The 20,300-nt window shown below is 47.0% G+C and overlaps 1 protein-coding gene across 2 annotated transcripts in view; it reads left to right on the forward strand.

Moving 5' to 3' along the window:
- The first annotated feature begins 8,615 nt into the window (after window positions 1–8,615).
- LDAF1 (lipid droplet assembly factor 1) overlaps window positions 8,616–20,300 on the forward strand; it is a 60,304-nt gene continuing 48,619 nt past the window's right edge. Inside the window, exon 1 of one of the 2 annotated variants that reach the window (XM_044304103.1) lies at window positions 8,616–8,773. The gene's annotated coding sequence lies outside the window, so the exon portion shown is untranslated. Of the gene's footprint in view, window positions 8,904–20,300 lie in introns of both variants that reach the window. The other variant, XM_044304104.1, reaches the window with a different exon arrangement.

Below are 20,300 nucleotides of genomic sequence, written 5' to 3' on the forward strand. Positions count from 1 at the left end.
AGTGCCTCTCCCCCCCCATGTTTCAGTATCAAGTACCTCTCTCCTTCCCCCCATGTGCCAGTATCATAGTGCCAACCCCCCTCCCCCCATGTGCCAGTATCAGGTGCCTCTCTCCCCCCCATGTGCCAGTATCATCGAGCCAACACCCCCCCATGTGCCAGTATCAGGTGCCAACCTCCCCTGTGCCAGTATCAGGTGCCTCTCTCCCCCCCATGTGCCAGTATCATAGTGCCAACCCCCTCCCATGTGCCAGTATCAGATGGAAACCCCCCTCCCCCATGTGCCAGTATCAAGTGCCTCCCACTCCCCCCATGGCAGTAACAGTCGGGTATAAAAAAAACCCCAAAAAAACCACTTATACTTACCTCCATGTCAGCGATGCAGCCTCTTCCTGTGTCCCGCCTTGTATGGCCATATATGGAGTCAGTGCTTGTGTATTTCAGAAAAGTTTCTGCAGGGATTCGACCCCACGACCTTCTATATCACAGGCAAAGCACCTAACCACACGGCCATAAGAGTTGCCTTACCTCTGACTGAAAAAATATGAGACTTCTATGATATGAGGCCCACATCAACTCAGGTAGGTATGCGGGCCACTGGGCTTTTTGACTGTCTTCCAGAGTCCGCAGCATCTGAAGCAAGGTGCGATTAAAGCATTCGCACGCCTCATTTCCTTGTGGGTGGTATGGAGTGGTTCGGGAGCGTTCAATCCCATACAGTTGGTTCAGTTCATTCATTAGAGTACCCTGAAAGCATGCTCCCTGGTCAGAATGTATACTCCGTGGACACCCGAACACCTGTATAAAGTGTTTACAGACAGCTTCGGCGGCCGACTCTGCGGTTTGGTCTCTGGTGGGCACAGCCACCGCATACTTGGTAAAGTGATCTGTCATAACTAGACAGTACGAGTGTCCCGAGGTAGAATATCCGATCTGTACATAATCGATCATCAGAAGTTCTAGGGGCTTTGAGGTGCAGATGGTCTGCACAGGAGCCCACTGTTCAGTACTCTTACTCAACCCACAGGATCGACACTTAAGACATCCCTCGGCCACCATGTTGGCCAGATCTGGACAGTACACCAGCCGTTAGAGCCACTTGAACATTTTGTCGCTCCCGAAATGAGCTCCCTTTTCATGAGCTTCTCTGGCGGCCTCCGGTCCCAACGACATGGGAATGACAATCTGTTGCCGGTACCGCAGCTCTGACTGTAAGTATATGATCCGGCACAGGAGGCCCTGAGTAATTGTCAGCCTGTCCCACTGCCTTAACAACTTCTGACCCTCTGGGGTCAGGAGGGCTCGTTCTTCTGGCCGAGGCCAGATCTTGCTCCGAACCCATTCTTTCACCTTCCACAAATCCCGGCAGCTATCCTGGACTATCTCCTAATCATTCAATGTTTTCCCTAGCACCAGCGTCATTCCAGACGCCACCCTACTTGAATGTGCCACATCCGGGAACAGAGGTAAGCGACCAAGGTCAGAAGTTTCAGTATCCTCTAACTCCTCATCTGCTCTCTGAGTTGACTGTCCTACTGGAACTCGAGAGAGTGCATCGGCGTTGCTGTTCTCCCTACCGGACCGGAACTTGATGCGGTATTGGTACTTAGAGAGGCGGGCCAACCATCTTTGCTCGAGTGCGCCGAGCTTGGCATTCTCCAGGTGTGCCAACGGGTTGTTGTCCGTCATCACGGTCACTTCTGCACCAGTCAGGTATTCTGCAAACCTTTCGGTCATGGCCCACACCAGTGCCAGTAGTTCCAGTTTAAAGGAGCTATAGTTATCAGGGTTGCGTTCTGACTCTCTTAGGGACCGGCTCCCATAGGCGATGACTCTCTCTCATCCATCCTGGACTTGGGACAAGACGGCCCCCAAACCATGTAGGCTTCCATCAGTATACAGCAGGAATGGGGTATCAAACCGCGCGTAAGCCAGGATCAGGGCATTGGTCAGCTCCTCTTTCACCGCTTCAAAGGCCTCTTGTTGCCGGGGCCCCCAGTTGACGGGGCGTTTCTTCGGGCCCCCAGCCGTGCCTCTTAGCAACTCGTTTAACGGGCCCACCAGATGAGCGAATTTGGGTATAAACCTCCTGTAGTAGCCGGCCAGTGCCACGAATGCCCGTACCTCCCGTAGCGTACTTGGCCGGGGCCACTTCTGAACAGCCTCCACCTTGCTGAGGGCCGGTTTTACCCCCTCCTGGGTGACCACATGTCCTAAGTACTCTATCTGTTGTCGGAACAGCTGGCATTTCTTTGGCTTGATCTTGAGCCCATGGTCTCGTAGCCGTCCCAAGACTTGCCGCAGCTTCTGGAGGTGATCTTGAAAGGAGGTCCCGAACACTACTATGTCATCCAGGTATATTAACACTGATTCGAAGTAATGTCGCCGGAGCATTGGAGAGGCCGAAGGGCATCCGGTTGAACTCGTAGAGTCCCATAGGTAGAATGAAGGCCGTCTTGGCTTTGTCCTTCTTGGCCACCGGCACCTGCCAGTACCTACTAGCCAAGTCAAGAGTTGAGAAGAACTTAGCTTGGCTTAGGGCTGATAATGACTCTTCAATCCTCGGAAGGGGATAGGCATCCCGGACGGTCTGAGCATTCAGCTTCCGATAATCCACGCAGAACCGGAGACTCCCGTCTTTCTTCCGCACCAAGACTACCGGAGCAGCCCACGGACTTTGACTCTCCTCGATCACCCGGTTCTCCAACATGCTGGCCACCATATCTTTCACCTCCTGATACATCTTAGGTGGGATCTGCCGGTAGCGTTCCCTGATCGGCGCAGAAGGCCTCCTGAAATTCCCAGAGGGTGTCTTCCAGCAGCTTTTGTTCTCCCGGGGTCAGGGGTCTGCAGTCCACTCCCATACGGGCCATGATCACTCGACCTTTCCACTCCTCTGTCAGGGTTTCCCTTGAATGGATCTCCACAGCATAGGTCCAGGCTGATCTTCTATCCGGCTGCAGCGTAAAGCCCCTTCGTCGAGCAATATCCCCTTCGGACACATAAACTTTGGCCAGCAGGGTGTTTGCGGGGACGGTTAACTCGCAGTCCTCAACATTACAGCAGCGTATAGGCACATATCTGTCTTTCACAACGGCAATGGCCGGGCTACCAGTGGGGGCAAATCTGCGATTCTTCTTGATAAGCGGGCTCGATCAGGACCTCCAGTCCGTTCAGTCGTCGTCCAGCCCCCACTGGCAGCATCAATATTCGCTCCTGTAGAGGTGGGATCTTCAACGGAGTCCTCCGTAGCACCCTCACATCTCCAATGGCCCGTCCGGACAGGTTACTCTTTTGCAGGCTACAGCTCCTCACCATTTGTTGTAAGACCTTCTGGGTAGGTCGGTGTGCGGTGGCCCATTGCCAGTACTTCGGCCCTTCCTTGGCATAGAGTTGATGGTCTAGGTCTATCAGTATATTCATGCCCAGGGTCAAGTCCATTCCTTTCCGGGACGAATGGTCCACCAGCACGACCCCTTTCTTGCCGATATCTTGCCCAAACAGTCGGACCCGCATCCAGACTATCCCTCGAACATCCATCTCTCTATTATCGTCAGCCGTCAGCCTGATGACGCTCCCATCTTTGGGCTCCATCATATGCCTGAAGTGCCTCTTGAAGAACTCCAAAGGCATTAGAGTGCACTCTGACCCTGTATCAACTAGGCAGCAAACCTTTCGGCCTTCCAGCTCGGCTTCTAATACGGGGCTGCTGGCATACAGATCACGTTCTTCACGCAGAGGGCTTAACTTCTGGTGCACCGCCGCAGGACGCCCAGCTACTGCAGCGGTCGGAAGTTTAACGTTGGCTCTGACGCTACCTGTTCTGGGCACTCTCTGACCATATGGCCGTACTTTCGGCAAACCCAACAGAGGGGCCTGATTGAAGCGTTCGCATGCCCTGTTTCCTTGTGGGTGATATGGAGTGGTTCAGGAGCGTTCAATCCCATACAGTTGGTACAGTTCATTCATTAGAGTACCCTGAAAGCATGCTCCCTGGTCAGAATCAGTCCTGCAATGTCATGTTGCTACCGTCATACTTTGGCAGATGACGCAGCAGTGCCCCTACAGGGATGTATCCTACTGGGGTAGCGATATTGTTGGGGGCAAGCTGAACTTGCGCCTATGCACCCTGAGCTGGGTTCTGATCCGGCACCACTGGCGCCGGGGGACGATCTCCCGCCGTGTTCCCGTCCATAGCGGTCGCTGTATCCTGCAGACTACACCAAGTTGTACGCCGTGTACCGGGGTGGGCTCCCCAGAATACAGTGAACTCACAGACAAGGAAAGCGACACTGACACCAGCTTAATATGCAAGAACAGAAAACTTTACTTAAACAACAAGTAATAACATAAGCATCACCAAAGCAATACAAACATGCATAGAAACGCTATATCCCGGACCCACAGTAAATGTCCCTGCCCAATGGACAGGCCTAGCCGATGGTGGACACAGCAGAGGCTGCAAGTCGTGCTGTGCCGCTACAGAGAACACCCCTAGCCGGTGGCAAACACAGCAGAGCCTGCAAGTCAATAACTGCGCTGCAGTCCAGTACAGTACAGCCTAGCAAAACGATATAAATCCTAACTGACTAACTAATGCTAGGCCTAGGCTAGTCTCTGTAACTTCAGGCGCCACACAATATATTGCAATCAGTAACCAGGTGTACAGACCTGTGTCCGTTCTGGGCCCGAGGATGCAGCCTACCAGAGATGGCCACCAACTTCTCAGCAACCGTGCGGCCTTGCTTGATAGTGAGGCCTTCTGTCCACACACTGGACTGGTCTTCCTGGGACAACCTCTCTTTCAAAAGAGCTGAATACAGAAAGGATATTACAGCTACTCTCCTTCTTCTGAGTGTCCATTAACTGCCGGACATCTGCAAGCCAGGATGGAATCGGATTCAGTCCCTCACAGCACAATCCTTCCACCATGCCAGATCAACACACTTCCTGGTTCACTCACAGGCAGCAGCATGAGTCATCATCTGTTTTGCATATTCAAATCTCAGAGTGTGCTGGCTGTAGCTGCAAAACAGTGGCCTCTAGTGCCCGGAAAGCCAAATTACAGTTTAAGTACAGACATTATGCAGAAATAGCTGTTTCACAATCTCACACATGCCCCCCTTCTGGCCAGTAATGTGCCCTAGTGCCACCCTTCTGGCCAGTAACGTGCCCCAGTGCCACCCTTCTGGCCAGTAATGTTCCCCAGTGCCCCCTTCCGGCCACTAATGTCCCCCAGTGCCACCCTTTGGGCCAGTAATGTCCCCCAATGCCGGCACTTAAAAAAAAAAAAAATCTAAAATCTTTAATTCTCACCTGTGTCCTTTTGGCGGCGCTCACTCGCTGCTAGACGACCCAGGATGGTGCAACGCAGATGCGCACACATCGTCCACCTGCTCTGGGCTTTTACTACCACAGAGGCCTCAGGCCTTCTAGGCCTGAAGCCTATGACAGCGTCGGGGCAAGGAATTATGGGCTCCTGTGCTCCTCCACAATATTCAGCTGCAGCCCGGCGGTCCAGTCGCAAATGGCAAAAAGACTAAATAGTCTTGTCGCCATCTGCAAATTTTAAGGCGCATTGGCGACCGTTTTGGTCGCCATCTGGAGCACTGAATTCTATGCCCTTAACACTATTGGGGATATTTGTCAAGGGGCTTGCGATATGCGACAAAATCACGGTAAGGGCTCATGCACATGACCGTATGCCCTCCGAGACATACGGTCCGTGAGCGGGCCACATGTCCCGAATCGGCATACATCGTGTGCATGGGAGTACACAGCATCATAGGTTACTATGCGCGCATCGGTGAGCATCGGGCCGCCCGCGGGGCAATTGTCCTGCACTCATAATATCATATGACTGCGGGACAATGCGCACAGTATCATAGTAGCCTATGATGCTGTACGCTCCCGTGCGCACGATGTATGCCGCTCCAGGACATATGGCCCGCTCACGGACCGTATGTCTCGGAGGGCATGAGCCCTAAATTGCATGGCTGGTGCTGAAAATATTTCAATAGTTGGGCAGGGGCCATTTGAATTGTATGGGGGCTGTCAGTCCATGAAAACCGGCAAAAAGGGATATGTCCTATTTTTTTACGGCCATTACTCACGGCCCATTAAAAAAAATGTCCGTGTGAATAGAAGCATAGACTGCAGTGGTTCTGAAAACGACTGTCACATGGCCATTTTCACTGTCATGTGAATGTACCCTTCCTATGCTAATAAGGTAATTCACATATAGTTCCCCTTTTATAAAGCAGGTCACACGTCCCATACTATGACCACTACATTTCCTGCTAACAGGGGCAGCCATAGACAGCTGATGACCCCAGGACAAGAACAGTACATGGGCCCTTTGCTCTCCAATCATAGAGTACCCCATTACGTCTATCCAACAATTCATCAGTATGACCTCATGCACACAACTGCATATTACATGCCTGTCCGATCAGCATTTTTTGCGGATTTCACATGGACATATTCAGTTCTATGGGTCCGCTAAATAAACAGACAGCACACGGATGTCATCCATGTGTTGTCCGCCTTCGTGTGTCCTTTCTGAAAATTATAGAACATGTCTTAGGGCTCATTCACACGACCGTATGTATTTTGCGGTCCGCAAAACACAGATCCACAAAAAAAATGGATGACATCCGTGTGACGTTCGTGTTTCATCCTTTTTTTTTGTGTGGATCTATTGTAACAATCCCTGTCCTTGTCCGCTGAACGGACATGCGGACATATAGACGTGGAATGCACATGGAGTAATTTCAGTTTTTTTTTAAGCCCCATTGAAATGAATGGTTCCATATACAGACCTGCAAAAAAAATATATGAAAAAAAGAACAGAAACAAAATAAAAATATGATCGTGTGCATGAGCCCTTATGCTTATCTGTATTGTGGACAAGAATAGTCATTTTATGGAAGGTGTCCGTATTTTGCGAACTGTAATATAGACACGGTCCTGGGTAGGAGGCCTTAGGCCTCTTTTACACAATTGAGTTTACCGCGCGGGTGCAATGCGTGACGTGAACGCATAGCACCCACACTGAATCCTGACCCATTCATTTAAATGGGTCTGTGTACATGAGCGTTGTTTTTCATGCATCACTTGTGCGATGCGTGAAAAACGCAGCATGCTCTATATAATCAATCTAATAGTTGTCAGTCGATTAGTTTTTTCTGCACAGGTGCAATCCATTTTGATGCGTTTTTCACACGCGTGAAAAAGAAACTGAAGGTTTACAAACAACATCTCTTAGGGCTGTTTCACACGAGCGGATGCCGTGCGTGACATCCGCTGCGTGAATGACAGCCAAGACCCGATGCGGACAGCAGAAGCACAGAGCATTAACATGACTGATAACGCTCCGTGCCTCTCTGTGATCTCTTTACTACGAAATCACAGTGAGATAAAGTTGTCATTGTGATTTCGTAGTAAAGAGATCACAGAGAGGCACGGAGCATTATCAATCATGTTACTGCTCCATGCTTCTGCTGTCCGCATCGGGTCTTGGCTGTCATTCACGGAGCGGATGTCACGCACGGCATCCGCTCGTGTGAAACAGCCCCTTAGCAACCATCAATGAAAAACGCATTACATCCAGATGCAATGCGTTTTTCACTGAAGCCCCATTCACTTCTATGGGGCCAGGGCTGAGTGAAAAACGCAGAATATAGAAAGTGCTGCAATTCTCCCACAACGCAGAAATGATGCTCGAAAAAATAAATAAAACTGTCATGTACACAGACCCATTGAAATGAATGGGTCAGGATTCAGTGCGGAATCTGTGCGGATTTATGTGCGTTTCTGCAGCATATCCGCACCAAAATCCGCAATTTCTAACAGCAGTTTTTGGTGCAGATTACATGCGGTTTTGCCGCCGATCTCACCTTTCATTGGAAAAGGGAGAAATCCGCAGCGAAAACCAAAAACATAACTGAGATGCTGCGGATTAGAAAATCCGCAATGCAAGTCAATTTCCGCACAGAAAAAATTTTGCGAAGTTTACATGACATCTCATGCACTTTGCTGGTAATGTACTACGCTGTGGTTTTTCTGCACAGAAAACCGCACATATTCCGCAACGTGTGCAGGTGGCCTTATACTTTCTCTCCACTCCTTTCCCTTTCTCTGCATTCCTAATTTTGGCTTCCAAAACTGCATCAGAAAACCTGACCGTGTAGCCAGACACCTATGAACCAGTGTGAAGAATCGGTAACAAGCAACGGCTAAATACTTACCAAAAACTAGGTGACAGCGACTGCGCTTTTTAAAACTGATACATATACATGTCCCCTTCCTGCAACACGTATAGAAGCAGATAATTAAATGCCTTTCAAAAGTTCCAGAAACTTCCCTTTCAGAAGTAGGAATGTTTACTGCAATGGAGTAGGCAGCATGAGACTGATTATACCGTTCTAGAAGAATGATAAGGTCACCTCTGCCCCACTGACAGAAATGCATGCATCTCCATGAGCCATCCAGGCGTCTATATTTATCGCTCTTATAAAACACGTCAGCGGAGAACTTTTTGGCTCTGTTATTATTGTGACTTTAATAACAGCGTGTGCCAGTGCAGGAAGAAAGTATGCAATGCCAAAGAGACCAGGAAGGAGGAGTGATCAGGCAGGCGCTGCAAGGAGGCGATGAAGGCTGGTCTTGTGTCTGAGCAGATCCCTGGGGCGGGGAGTCTATAGGAAATGCTGCTCTCTCTGTCTCTCTTGTGTTAGTGAGTATGGAAGGGATCTTACAGGCAGCCCTGAGAGGTAAGAGGCTGAGGTTACTTTCACCGTCTGCTGCTTCCTTACCTGCTGATTCCTTACACATTGCACCTTGTGAGTGGCCTAGGTCTTGCTAGTTTGGCACAGGAGCAGATGATCACGGCTTATGGCATAGGTAAAGACGTACTAATGTATATTAACGCTAGCAGATATATACAACCTTATGTCTTTAACTCTTGGTGTAGCTCAGTGTAGTGATAGAGGTCGCAGTGTTTGTAATCACCCTGCGGGCTCCTATAACTCAGGGCCTAAAGGTGGCAAGCAGTGACGGACTTTACCAGCATGCAAACCAAGCAAATGATTGGAGGACCCTTACAGGTGGTCAGTTGAAAAAACGGATGTAAGGTTACATGCACATGACCGTATGTGTTTTGCGGTCCACAAATTGTGGATCCGCAAAAAAAACGTATGCCATCCGTTATTTTTTGTGTGGATCTATTGTAACAATGCCTAAAACGGACAAGAATAGGACATGTTCTATTTTTTTTTTGCGGGGCTACAGAACTGACATACTGATTCGGACCTGTTGAAATTAATGGGTCCGCATCCTATCTGAAAAAAAAAGCCGGAACGGACACGGAAACAAACACCGTCCGTGTGCATGTAACATTTTTGTTGCACTAATGTTGCGCGACAATTTTTATAATGGCAGTCTATGGTGTCGCACTGCAACATGCAACATGCTGCGACTGCGACGCAACAGTCGCAGAAAAATCCATCTCGAATGGATTTTCTGCGACTGTTGCTTCGCAGTCGCAGCATGTTGCATGTTGCAGTGTGACACCATAGACTGCCATTATAAAAATTGTCGCGCGACATTAGTGCGACAAATGTTGTCGTGTAGACCTAGCCTTAGAGATGATCCGGCGGCAATGCCGGCTGATGGCCCGACAAAAACCGCTCCATGCAACAGTATTTGTCTGTCCGGAACCTGGCATTCATAGCAGAAAGCCGCCGGATCCCATTATGGTCAATAGGCATCCGGCGATGATCTGTTAAATCTGGGAATGCCAGGTAGTCCCGGGCAGGCCTGCCACAAACGTTCACCGTAGATGTGAATGTGGCAATGGGCCACATACCAGCTGAGAGTGGGGCTTGGCAGGCTGATGTGACAAGATGGTGCAGTGGGGTGCCCCCAGACATATCTGCTTGGGGCCTAAGATATACCAAATCTGCCCCTGGTGACAAGTTACATAGGGGAAAACAGTGCTGTAAGTTGTGGAATGAAGTGCTTTAGCACCAGGGGTGGACTGGCCATAGATATTGCAGGGAATTTACCTGGTAGGCTAATGCCCATAATGCCACCGGAGCCCTACTCACTGCCACTGGCTGGGTACATACTACTGGCGGAACTATAGGGGTCATTATTAGAGGAAGTCCAGGCAGCATGCCGAAGGTAAGGCTGGCATGGTGCTGTGGCCCACATTTCACCTCCTAAGCCTTCTGCTCCATATCTTAATTAGAGACAATTAGGGGAGGAGGACAGAACATGGCAGCTATTGATGGGCATCATACAGGGTCAGCTTCTTGGGAGGTATTTTGTGCTGTACTATAGTATTGCTGATCCTGCTAACTTGTATTCGCCCCTTCTACTTGTGTTACCCCATCTTCTGCCAATTTGCACCCACCTACAATATTAGGGCCACAATTAGTTTTATATTTTCCAGGGCCTCTTTAAGTTCCCAGTCTGCGCCTGTTCTGCACATAAGTACATTCACATCTGCGTCATTCGGCGTAGCCGGATAGTGCTGTGCACTGCTGGACCCAATAGCCTATAATGGGATCCGGACACTTTCCAGCATGAGTGCTGGGGTTAATACAGGACTAGTGTTGAGCGAACTTCTGTTTCCAAGTTTGGCATACAAGATTCGGAATCCATAACAGAATTCTTAGATAACCCGAACCTTGTAAGCTGAAATTTAAAACAGAAGTTCACTCATCCCTGTACAGGACCTAAACAGTTCAGGTGTCCAGCGGAAAGCGGCTGGACCCATTATAGTCTATGGAGTCCAACGCTGCGCGGCAGTATCAACCTACTCTTCACAGACACTGGGGGTCATTTACAAAGACCAGCTTTTCACACCAGTCTTTTACTTACCTTTTGTGCTGGCAGAAAATGCACGTGCATCATCATAAATTAGACTATTATTGCGGACAAGAATAGGACATGTTCCATCTTGTCTGCGGTCTGCATCTTTTGAGGGCCCATAGAAATGAATGGATCCGCAGACCTTCCGCAAAATTGCGGGAACAGGTACGGATCCGTTCACATGGTCGTGTGAATGAGCCCTAACTGAAGGAAATAACTGATCAAATAACTGAAGTGTGAACAAAACCTTAAGGCTCATGCACACGACTGTATGTATTTTGTGGTCTGCAAAAAACACAGATGATGTCCGTGTGCATTCCTTATTTTGCGGAACGGAACAGCTGGCCCCTAACAGAACAGAATAATAAAAGTAATGCGGACAATAATAGGACATGTTCTATTCTTTGGCGGAACGGACATACAGAAATGGAATGCACACGAAGTAGCTTTATTTTAATTTTTTTTGCTGGCCTGTTGAAATGAATAGTTCTGCATATGGTCCACAAAAGAAAAACGGAATGACATGGAAATAAAATATGTTCATGTGTATGAGCCCTTACATGGATATTGCATGTCACAAAGAAGTGCTGCGTAAGGCCTCTTGCACACGAACGTGCCATGTTTTGCGGTCCGCAAATTGTGGATCTGCAAAACACGGATGCCGCCCGTGTGCCTTCCGCAATTTGCAGAACGGAACAGATGGCCTATTATAGAAATGCCTATTCTTGTCTGCAAAACGGACACGAATAGGACATGATCTATAATTTTTGCAGGGCCACGGAACTGAGCAACGGATGCGGACAGCACACGGAGTGCTGTCCACATCTTTTGCGGCCCCATTCAAGTAAATAGGTCCGCACCTGAGCCACAAAAACTGTGGAACCAAACCACGGTCATGTGCAAGAGGCCGAATGCTGGGGTAGGTACTCCAAGTACTAATGCACTGTGTGGCTATGAAGCGGTGGACTCGCCTAAACTACAATGGAGATAGAAGCATGCATGGTCTCTTCCTTTCTGGATCATGAACAGGGGAGAAGACGACCATTATTCTTCTGATAAGTGGGACTTCTGGAAGTGGAACTGCCACCTATCAGACATTTATGGCATATACCTTTGATATGCCATTGATATCTCAAATGGGAATACACGTTTAAATTTTGTGGTGGCCCTTGAGAATGGTTCAATCTGACGATGTGGCCCTCTGACCAGAAAAGGTTGTGCACTCCTTATATAAAGTGTTTTAGTAGTGACTGTGCTTTGTCCATTGCGAGTGCAGTATGGAGCAATGAGGAGGATCCAGCAAGCACGGCGCCCCTTCCAAAAACAGTGATGCCGAGTGTGGGTCCCCCTCAATGTTATATTGATGTAATTTCCTTAGGGTAGGCCTAGCATAGGGATAAGCTGGGCATCAGGAAGTAGAGCCAAGCGAGGGATGGGGAAGTATTGGAAAAGGAGTATTATGAAGTATTATTTTTGAGAATTTCTTAAATATTTTTAAGTGCCTCAATAAAGTTACTGCTGACATAAATAGCATGCATTTTTAAGCTGAAGTAAGGCGCTCTCCATAAGGAGATATAGTATCCCCAGAATCCTTACCTAGGCCCTTAGGTTTGTACAGCCAGTAATCCTCAGGATAGGTCATCAATATCTAATCGGTGGGAGTCCGACTTCTGGCTGTTTAAAGAAGAGGCGGCGCTCGTTCGAATGCTACTTCCTTTTCAAAATTACACTGAGTGTCATCTCGAAAGTCTTGGTGGTGCAATGTAATTGCACTAGAGATTACACTGTCCCACTGCTGCAAACAAGATGACGCATCGTGTAATCTTGAAGAGGGGGTAGAACTCGCACTAGCGCCGCCTTTTCTTCAAACAGCTGGGGGTGCCGGGAGTCGGATCCCTACTAATCAGATATTGATAATCTATCCTAAGGATAGGTCATCAATATTACTGCCTACACAACCCCTTTAGGCCAGTGCTCTCTGCTCAGAGCTGTTGAGGGGCAATCACTCCGAAACAGCCATCTGCAGATGAGGTGCTGGTGTAATTATTGTCCAAGTCATGTCTCAAGGCCTGTTTAAAAAGTCAAACATTGATTTATAGGATATCTACATTACATGTTGTGGCATTAGAGGCTGTTGGCTGGCCTATAAGACTCCTTAGGCTTGAATAGGCACTCTCTATAAGGAAATATGGTACCCAAAACTGCTCCGTGTCACATTCTGTCAAGCCTGTTTTATCATTGCTTATATATAGTCTCTGTTCTGTATGTTTTTATAGTGACTTAGCTATGAATGAATCATCAGTGTAATATGGGCGACTCGGCAGTTGTAGACCATTACTCACTCAAAATTCAGGGTTGAGTAAAACTACATTACAGTGATTATTATTATAATTATTATTACTATAATTGGTGTATCTGCATACCTGTAAGAGGGTTGGAAATGCCCTCGTCGCTCTTAGGACACATTCGGTCCGTGATGAGATCCGTGACCAGATGGTCAGTGGTTCATGAGTGAAGATGTCTGTAAATGATCTGTGTTTGGTCTGTGGACACTGCTAGGATGAAAATGTTTCCAGAGAAACTCCTACCAATGGTCTGTGAAAACCATGGACCAAGCACGGGTGCCATCATTGTTGTGTCCATGGTTTTCACAGATTCAGACTATAATGTGTATGAGGGATCCATAATCACAGACAGGATAGGGCATGCTTTTGTGGGGCAACCACAGACCCGCGCGCGGTTCATGGAAAATCAATGATGTGTAAATACAAACATTAAAGCCAATGGATATGTGAGAAGTCTATGGAGACCATGGATGGCGAGTGTATTTGAATCACTGGCGTGTGAAAGAGGCCTTACAAGAAAACCCATGTCGTCTGTGAGTTCTGTTCTGTTGCTAAGGGTTTTCATTAACCCTGTTAGGATGGCAGTACCACCCAGAATCAAGCTGTAGAATACAATGTAGGTTGACATCTTCACTTGGAACCCTTGTAGTGGGTATATGACTTTAAGCTGCTGTGAGATATTGAGCTAAGTGTTCCTTATTGTGGGTTAAATGCTCTATATATTGAGGCATAGATGTATATGGTGTGAAGGTCCTATACCTTCAGGCAGGATGAGCGTTGCATAAGGCCTCTTGCACACAAGCGATGCGTTCAGGAAAACTCGCAGTCAGTTTTGTCTGTGGTTGCGTTCAGTGGTTCAGTTTTTTTCGCGCGGGGGAAATGCGAATTGATGCGTTTTTCACGCGCGTGATAAAAAACTGAAAGTTTACAAACATCTCTTAGCAACCATCAGTGAAAAACGCATTGCATCCTCACTTGCTTGCGGATGCGATGCGTTTTTCACGCAGCCCCATTCACTTCTATGGGGCCAGGGCTGTGTGAAAAACGGAGAATATAGAACATGCTGAGATTTTCACGCAACGCACAAGTGATGTGTGAAAAACAACGCTCATGTACACAAACCCATTGAAATGAATGGGTCCGGATTCAGTGCGGGCGCAATGCGTTCGCATCACGTATTGCGTGGAAAAATCGCTTGTGTGAAAGGGACCTAAAAGTGAGAGGTAACCTGCAATGTTTAGTATGTAAATAGCATCTGGGAATAAAGGCTTAAAAGGGTTCTCCAGGATTTTTTAACAGATCACCTATCCTCTGCTGTTTTGAGAAGACACTGGCGCTCCTGTGAGCACCGCTGCCTTCTCGCAGCTTACCAAGCATAGTGCCGTACCTTGTATAGCGGCTGTACTTGGTATCGCGCTCAGCCCCATTCACTTGAACGCGTTTTTTGCGGTGTGGAGGCACAGATCGAAATCCCACAGAAACGCTTCGTAGTGCTTCCATGGGCTTCAGATCCGTGCCTCTGCTCCGTATCTTGAGGACTGCAGAACGGGGAACACACGCCCGTGTGCACGAGCCCTAAATCTTGTAAATTATCTATTACCTTTCAGTGCTATGATCGAAATTCACAAACTGTATAATGATAATGATTTCTCATATGTTTTGCTGTAGCAGAAAGAGAACTCGGCAATGTGTGAATGAACTAGATATTGTTTTATTACTTTTTCTAACACTGTAGACAGCGGAGTGTTCTTATTCTTCCAAAGTAACCTCACACGACATCAATCGTATTTTCACAGCAGGGTTTTGAATGTTATGTTCTCGTGATAGTCTTCAAAGCCTTTTGTATTTTGATGATTTTTGGTATGCTTTTTGCAAGCCTTCTATATCAAAAGCCCATTATCTTTATTGTATAAGTAACATTTTTCACAAAAATGTTGCCTCGTTCTTTCCTGTGTTCCTTCTCTAACACCCCTATCTCCAGAGGGCCATATATATAAACTGTTGTATGAAAACTGGGGACCATAACTTGTTCTGGACTTTGGTCTCATTCTTTGCCAACTTTTTTTTTAATCCTTTCCATTATTTTACTATCTCTTTCTTTCCTCTTTGTTCTGATCTGTCCCCCTTTCCTGTTCATCTATGTGTCCCAGAACCTTGTTTTTGTTTTCTCTTTTCAACACTTTAGCCTCTGTCTAGCATTTGTTGATGCAACCAGGCCAGGACTTGGTGTTCCCAATGGTCTACTTACACTTTTGCAGTTTACGCTGTGGGTGAAATCTGACTCCCCCCCCCCCCCCCCCATGACGCTGTAGTGTATGATTGTCTGTGACCAGGGGGACTATAACTATTTTAAATTGTCTTTTCTTATGTAATGGGGATTCTGTTCAATAGAACTTCAATTACATATACTGTTTGTATGTATTGCTTTATTAGCTTGAGCTTTTGAATGGCTTGGCATGACTGCTGCCAAGCTCCTCTCTACTCTTTCCACTGTATGTACGGTGCCATCCCATCTCCATCTTGAAGATGAGCAAATGAGCTAGCCTGCAGTATGTCTGACAACCTAGTTGCTAAGGATGCACAACTTATCAACCTTAGTCTTTCAACAGAGTTGCCAGATACAGAGATATAACTTGAAACTTGGGGACAATTAAAATGCAGTTGACCTCTTATGAGGTGGAGGGGCAACATTCAGGCACTGGAGCCATAGTCCAACTAATACCCCCTATTGTTATGGTGCTATCATTCCTAGAAATCAGTCTGTCTTATATTGCGCTGGCCACCATATCAATAGCATAAAAGAGGCAAGGAGGCTTGGCATTACTCATCTGGGATTGTTTGAGAGTCTTCAAAAAAATTGGAGAAGTCCCAGTAGAGCAGGAGGTTGATATGGGTGGTCAGTGTTTGACACTTAAAACCATTCTCTGGAGTTGATCAAGGCTAAGCTAAAATCAGCTCCACATACTGGACATTACTATGATGCTGGAACCCCTCTCCCCTTTGGCCAGTGTCGGACTGGGGATTCTTGGGCCACCAGAGGAAACTATTCTCAAGACTTAACCCCTTTATCATCAATAAAGGCTAATAGGGTTTGAATCAAAGAAGCAGACCCTAGCAGTAGCTGATTGGCTCCAGAGGCAGCCAGATGTTTTGGTCTCATGGACCTTTGGGGCCCACTATGGTTTCGGAGCCTTGGCTCACCGGTGGATCCTCTGGTACTCTGGTGGGCCAGTCCACCACTGACTGGCAGCCACTTCTCTCCATTGTACTCTGTGGCTGGTACTATCCCAAATGGTAATACCCTTCTTATCTCTCAAATGTGTCCTAATAGGGAATTATACAGTTGTTGTTTATTTATTTTTTTCAAAAACATGCCTTACCTTAACACAATTAGTGATATGCGGGTTGATGTTTCAAGCATCTTGAACCTTTTGATTGAAAATGGAGGAATACAGAACTTGTTATCCTGGAACCTATTTAATTTTTGAGTAAGTAATTATAGCAACTCCCAACAAGAGAGAAATATTGCTATTCATCCATATATGAATCCAATGAATCTGTCTTCTGTACAGCGCCATGTAATTGTTCTTGTTCCTCTTACCTCTTGCAGCTGATGCGGGGAAATAACACTGTGACAATATAGTAAAAGTTGAAGTGTTTATTTATCTCCATCTTATCCTATCTTTACAATTTAAGGTGACTCATGTACCATTTTGTATACTGGAAGAGGAATTTTTTTTTATAATTATTTATCTTTTCATAAAACACAACAGAATAAACCTTGCACATGAGAGGCTTTGTTACCCCTAGGCACAAAGACTTGTCATCCTAGATCTTCCAGCAATTGACAGTAATTTTAAAAGGGTTCTCTGCTTTCATAATAAAAAATTTTCTGTATGTTAGGAGGGCAGACTCCAGAGCAGGGGGTATCTGCAAATTCTTTCTTTCTTATGTTATGTACTGTACCCATCATACTTGTGTGTGGATGGCACAGTCAGGGTTAACAATCTTGGTTCAGCCCTTGTAGGAGGCTGGATGTGGGCTGGCCCCACCCCTAACCTTAGGAGAGTTTAGACTGGAGTTTGGAAGAGGCAGGAAGACATGACAATAAGCTTCCTCCTCTTAGTTCCAGAAAGCTGCAGGGACTAACCAATCTCTGAATGATATACCAAAGGACAAAGGAAAGGGCAGAGAACTTAAAATCTGCCTGGCCGAGCAACGGAGTCAATAAGGCAACCTGCAACTAAAAGCTGTTAAGACTTTACTGCAGTGAGTGGCACTGTTAAGGCACCCATCAAACCTGGCCAGTTGTATCTCCAAAGCCCTGTATGGACATTACAGTCACCATTACAAGAGTATTATTCCCCTACCCCCCCCCCCCCCCCCCCCCCCCTTGGAGTCTGCAGGAAGAGACTTGAGAAGACAGAGAGGGAAAAGGGCCATAACTCCCATCCTTGCCTAAATCCATACATCATTATCTGGGAAGAATTGCACTGTGTATAGTGGGAACTGTGTCTGCTATAATTGGATGTACTCGGACTCCTAATTTGCACTTCAGTAAAGGGAGACATTTATTCTGCTACGTCCGGCCTGGTTACTGACTTCTGCACTATACGCCGGCCATCTCACTCCACGCGTCCTGTGTTGCACACATACAAACACTCAGCATCTCGGGCACCCCAACTACCTTTAGGCAGGAACTCCAGAACCAGGGTGTGCCCTGAGGCAAGAAAAGGTGCACCCTCCTATCATTGCATGGCCCTAGGGAGCAACTGTTAACCTGATGAAGGGGGTTGTCTTCCCTGGAAACGCGTTGTTTTTAGTACTCTGAATAAATAAGAAGATCCACCTTATCACGTCGTGTTCCTCTGTTTTTTGCGCCAAGCGGTCCTTTTATTTTATCTCCCCTTTATTATCATGTCATTTATAGCACTGCAGTTCCTTTTTGTAGCAGAGGGGGGATAGGGACCTCTCCATGACCCAATTGTGACTGCACCCTGTGCACTACTCGGTTACCCCCAGAGCCCTGTCAGGGAATACTAGTCTGTATTGATGTGAATTTAGGATCCAAAAATGCTCATGACAATCAAACCAGCTCACGGTGTTACTGGTTAATATTTAAGAGACCCAGCAGGTGTATGGAGAGAATTCATACTCCAGAGACTTGAAATGTAAGCACTTTATAAGTAAATGATAATAATGACTGTTTGTGGCTGTACAGCTCATATGTTATTCACATTGTAATGGAGATGTTTCGCACCTCTGTGTTTAGAAGTATTGTTAAGCCTCGGGGTTTGTTTGTATGGCTTGATTCTTGGAAAGACATTTTATTTAATTTACTGTAAATGTATTAAACCTGGAGCATTAGGGCCACTTGGGAGTAACAGAATAATACCGCTATACTGCAACTAAAAATAAACAAGATACAAAGATAAATACCATACAGTAACCATGTAGTGGTAGATACCAGTTCTACACAGACACTTTGCAGGCTGTATAAGGACTATTTAGCTCATTGATTTACACTGTTTAGACAGCACAATTTTCTGCTCAGAATCAATAATTTAGGTGACTGCACAAACTCATCAGGTGATCTGCGGCACCTTTACATGGGTAGATTCTCAGAAATAAGCATTCGCAGGCAGGTTCCTTCCCGATAAGCTGCCCGATTATCTGGACATGTAAATCCACCTTTATGGGATCATCAGCATCTGATCGGCAGGAGTCCGACACCCGGGACCCCTGCCGATCAGCTTTTTGAGAAGGCAGCGGCACTGGCAGTAGCACTGCGGCCTTCTCGCTGTTTACCGCTGGCCCAGTGACGTCACGACTAGTATCAATGGCCTGGGCGCGGCTAAGGTCTGTTCACTTGAATGGAGCTTATCTGCGCCCAGGCAAGTGATACTAGTCGTGACATCAGCGAGAAGACCGCGGCACTACTGCCAGTGCCGCTGCCTTCTCAAAAAGCTGATCGGCAGGGGTCCCGGGTGTCGGACCCCCGCCGATCAGATGCTGAGTATCTTTTCAGAGGGTAGATCATCAGTTTAAAAAAACTGCAGAACCCCTTTAAGGACCATTAACATTTTCCACCTCTGTGTTCCAGCAGTCGTAACTTTTAATTTTTTTCTTCTTGATTTTGCAGAATGAGTTTTAATTTTTTTAGTTTTTATGAACCATTTTGAGGTACATTAGTGTAGTACACAATTTCATATAGTGTATTAAATACTTTTATGGGGAAAGATTTAAAAAAATAGAAATTGTAACATTATTTTGTGGAATTTATTTACAGTGTTCACTGTGTGGTATAAATAACATAACTTTATTATGTGGGTCAGTATAAATCTGATAATGCCAAGGAGGTAGGGAGCAGTATCCATGTGCTCCTCTTCTGCAGACTTCGGCTTCATGGCCTGGAGCCTTCAGCACCTCCATGTGCTCCAGGAGATGAAAGAAAGTAAGAGCTGCAGTAGAATTTGTATGGCTATACTGTGAGAATCAGTAAGGTAACCAAACATAAAGCATTACAGACCCTCCTACGCAAATGGGAAACGAGTTAAGACACCATATGCACCCTAAACTCTACAGTCACTGTTGCCATATTGTAGTTGCTGGCCATAAATCCCAGTAACAGAGATTTTAGGAAGAGAAGGGGTACCTAGGAGCAGTGACGGCCAGTTCGCAGTGTTCGCCAACGAACATATGCGGGCTGCCATCTTCACTCACCCATCCGGCGATGCACAGGTAAGCCCTTACCTGTGCCTGTGCTGCGAGCCGGTCTGAAATCAAATGCGGTCACCGGGAGCAGGCAGTTCCGAGAACAGCCCGATCAAGGCCCCCGGCGGCTGTGTCAAGATGGCAGCCGCATGTGTTCGTTGGCGAACACTACGAACTGACCATCACTGCCTAGGAGGACCATTGCTGCAACAAGCTGCTTAGCTTATGCTTGGACATCTGGGAATAATTAGCACTGTGTACAGATAACTGCTGGATGTACTACAACTCCTATTGTGCACCCCAGAACTACCATCAGGCAGGGAGTAAACGGCTACAGGGAGAGCCTGAGGGAACACATGGTGCC

Source organism: Bufo gargarizans, chromosome 8, assembly GCF_014858855.1.
Source record: "Bufo gargarizans isolate SCDJY-AF-19 chromosome 8, ASM1485885v1, whole genome shotgun sequence".
Classification (NCBI taxonomy): domain Eukaryota; kingdom Metazoa; phylum Chordata; class Amphibia; order Anura; family Bufonidae; genus Bufo; species Bufo gargarizans.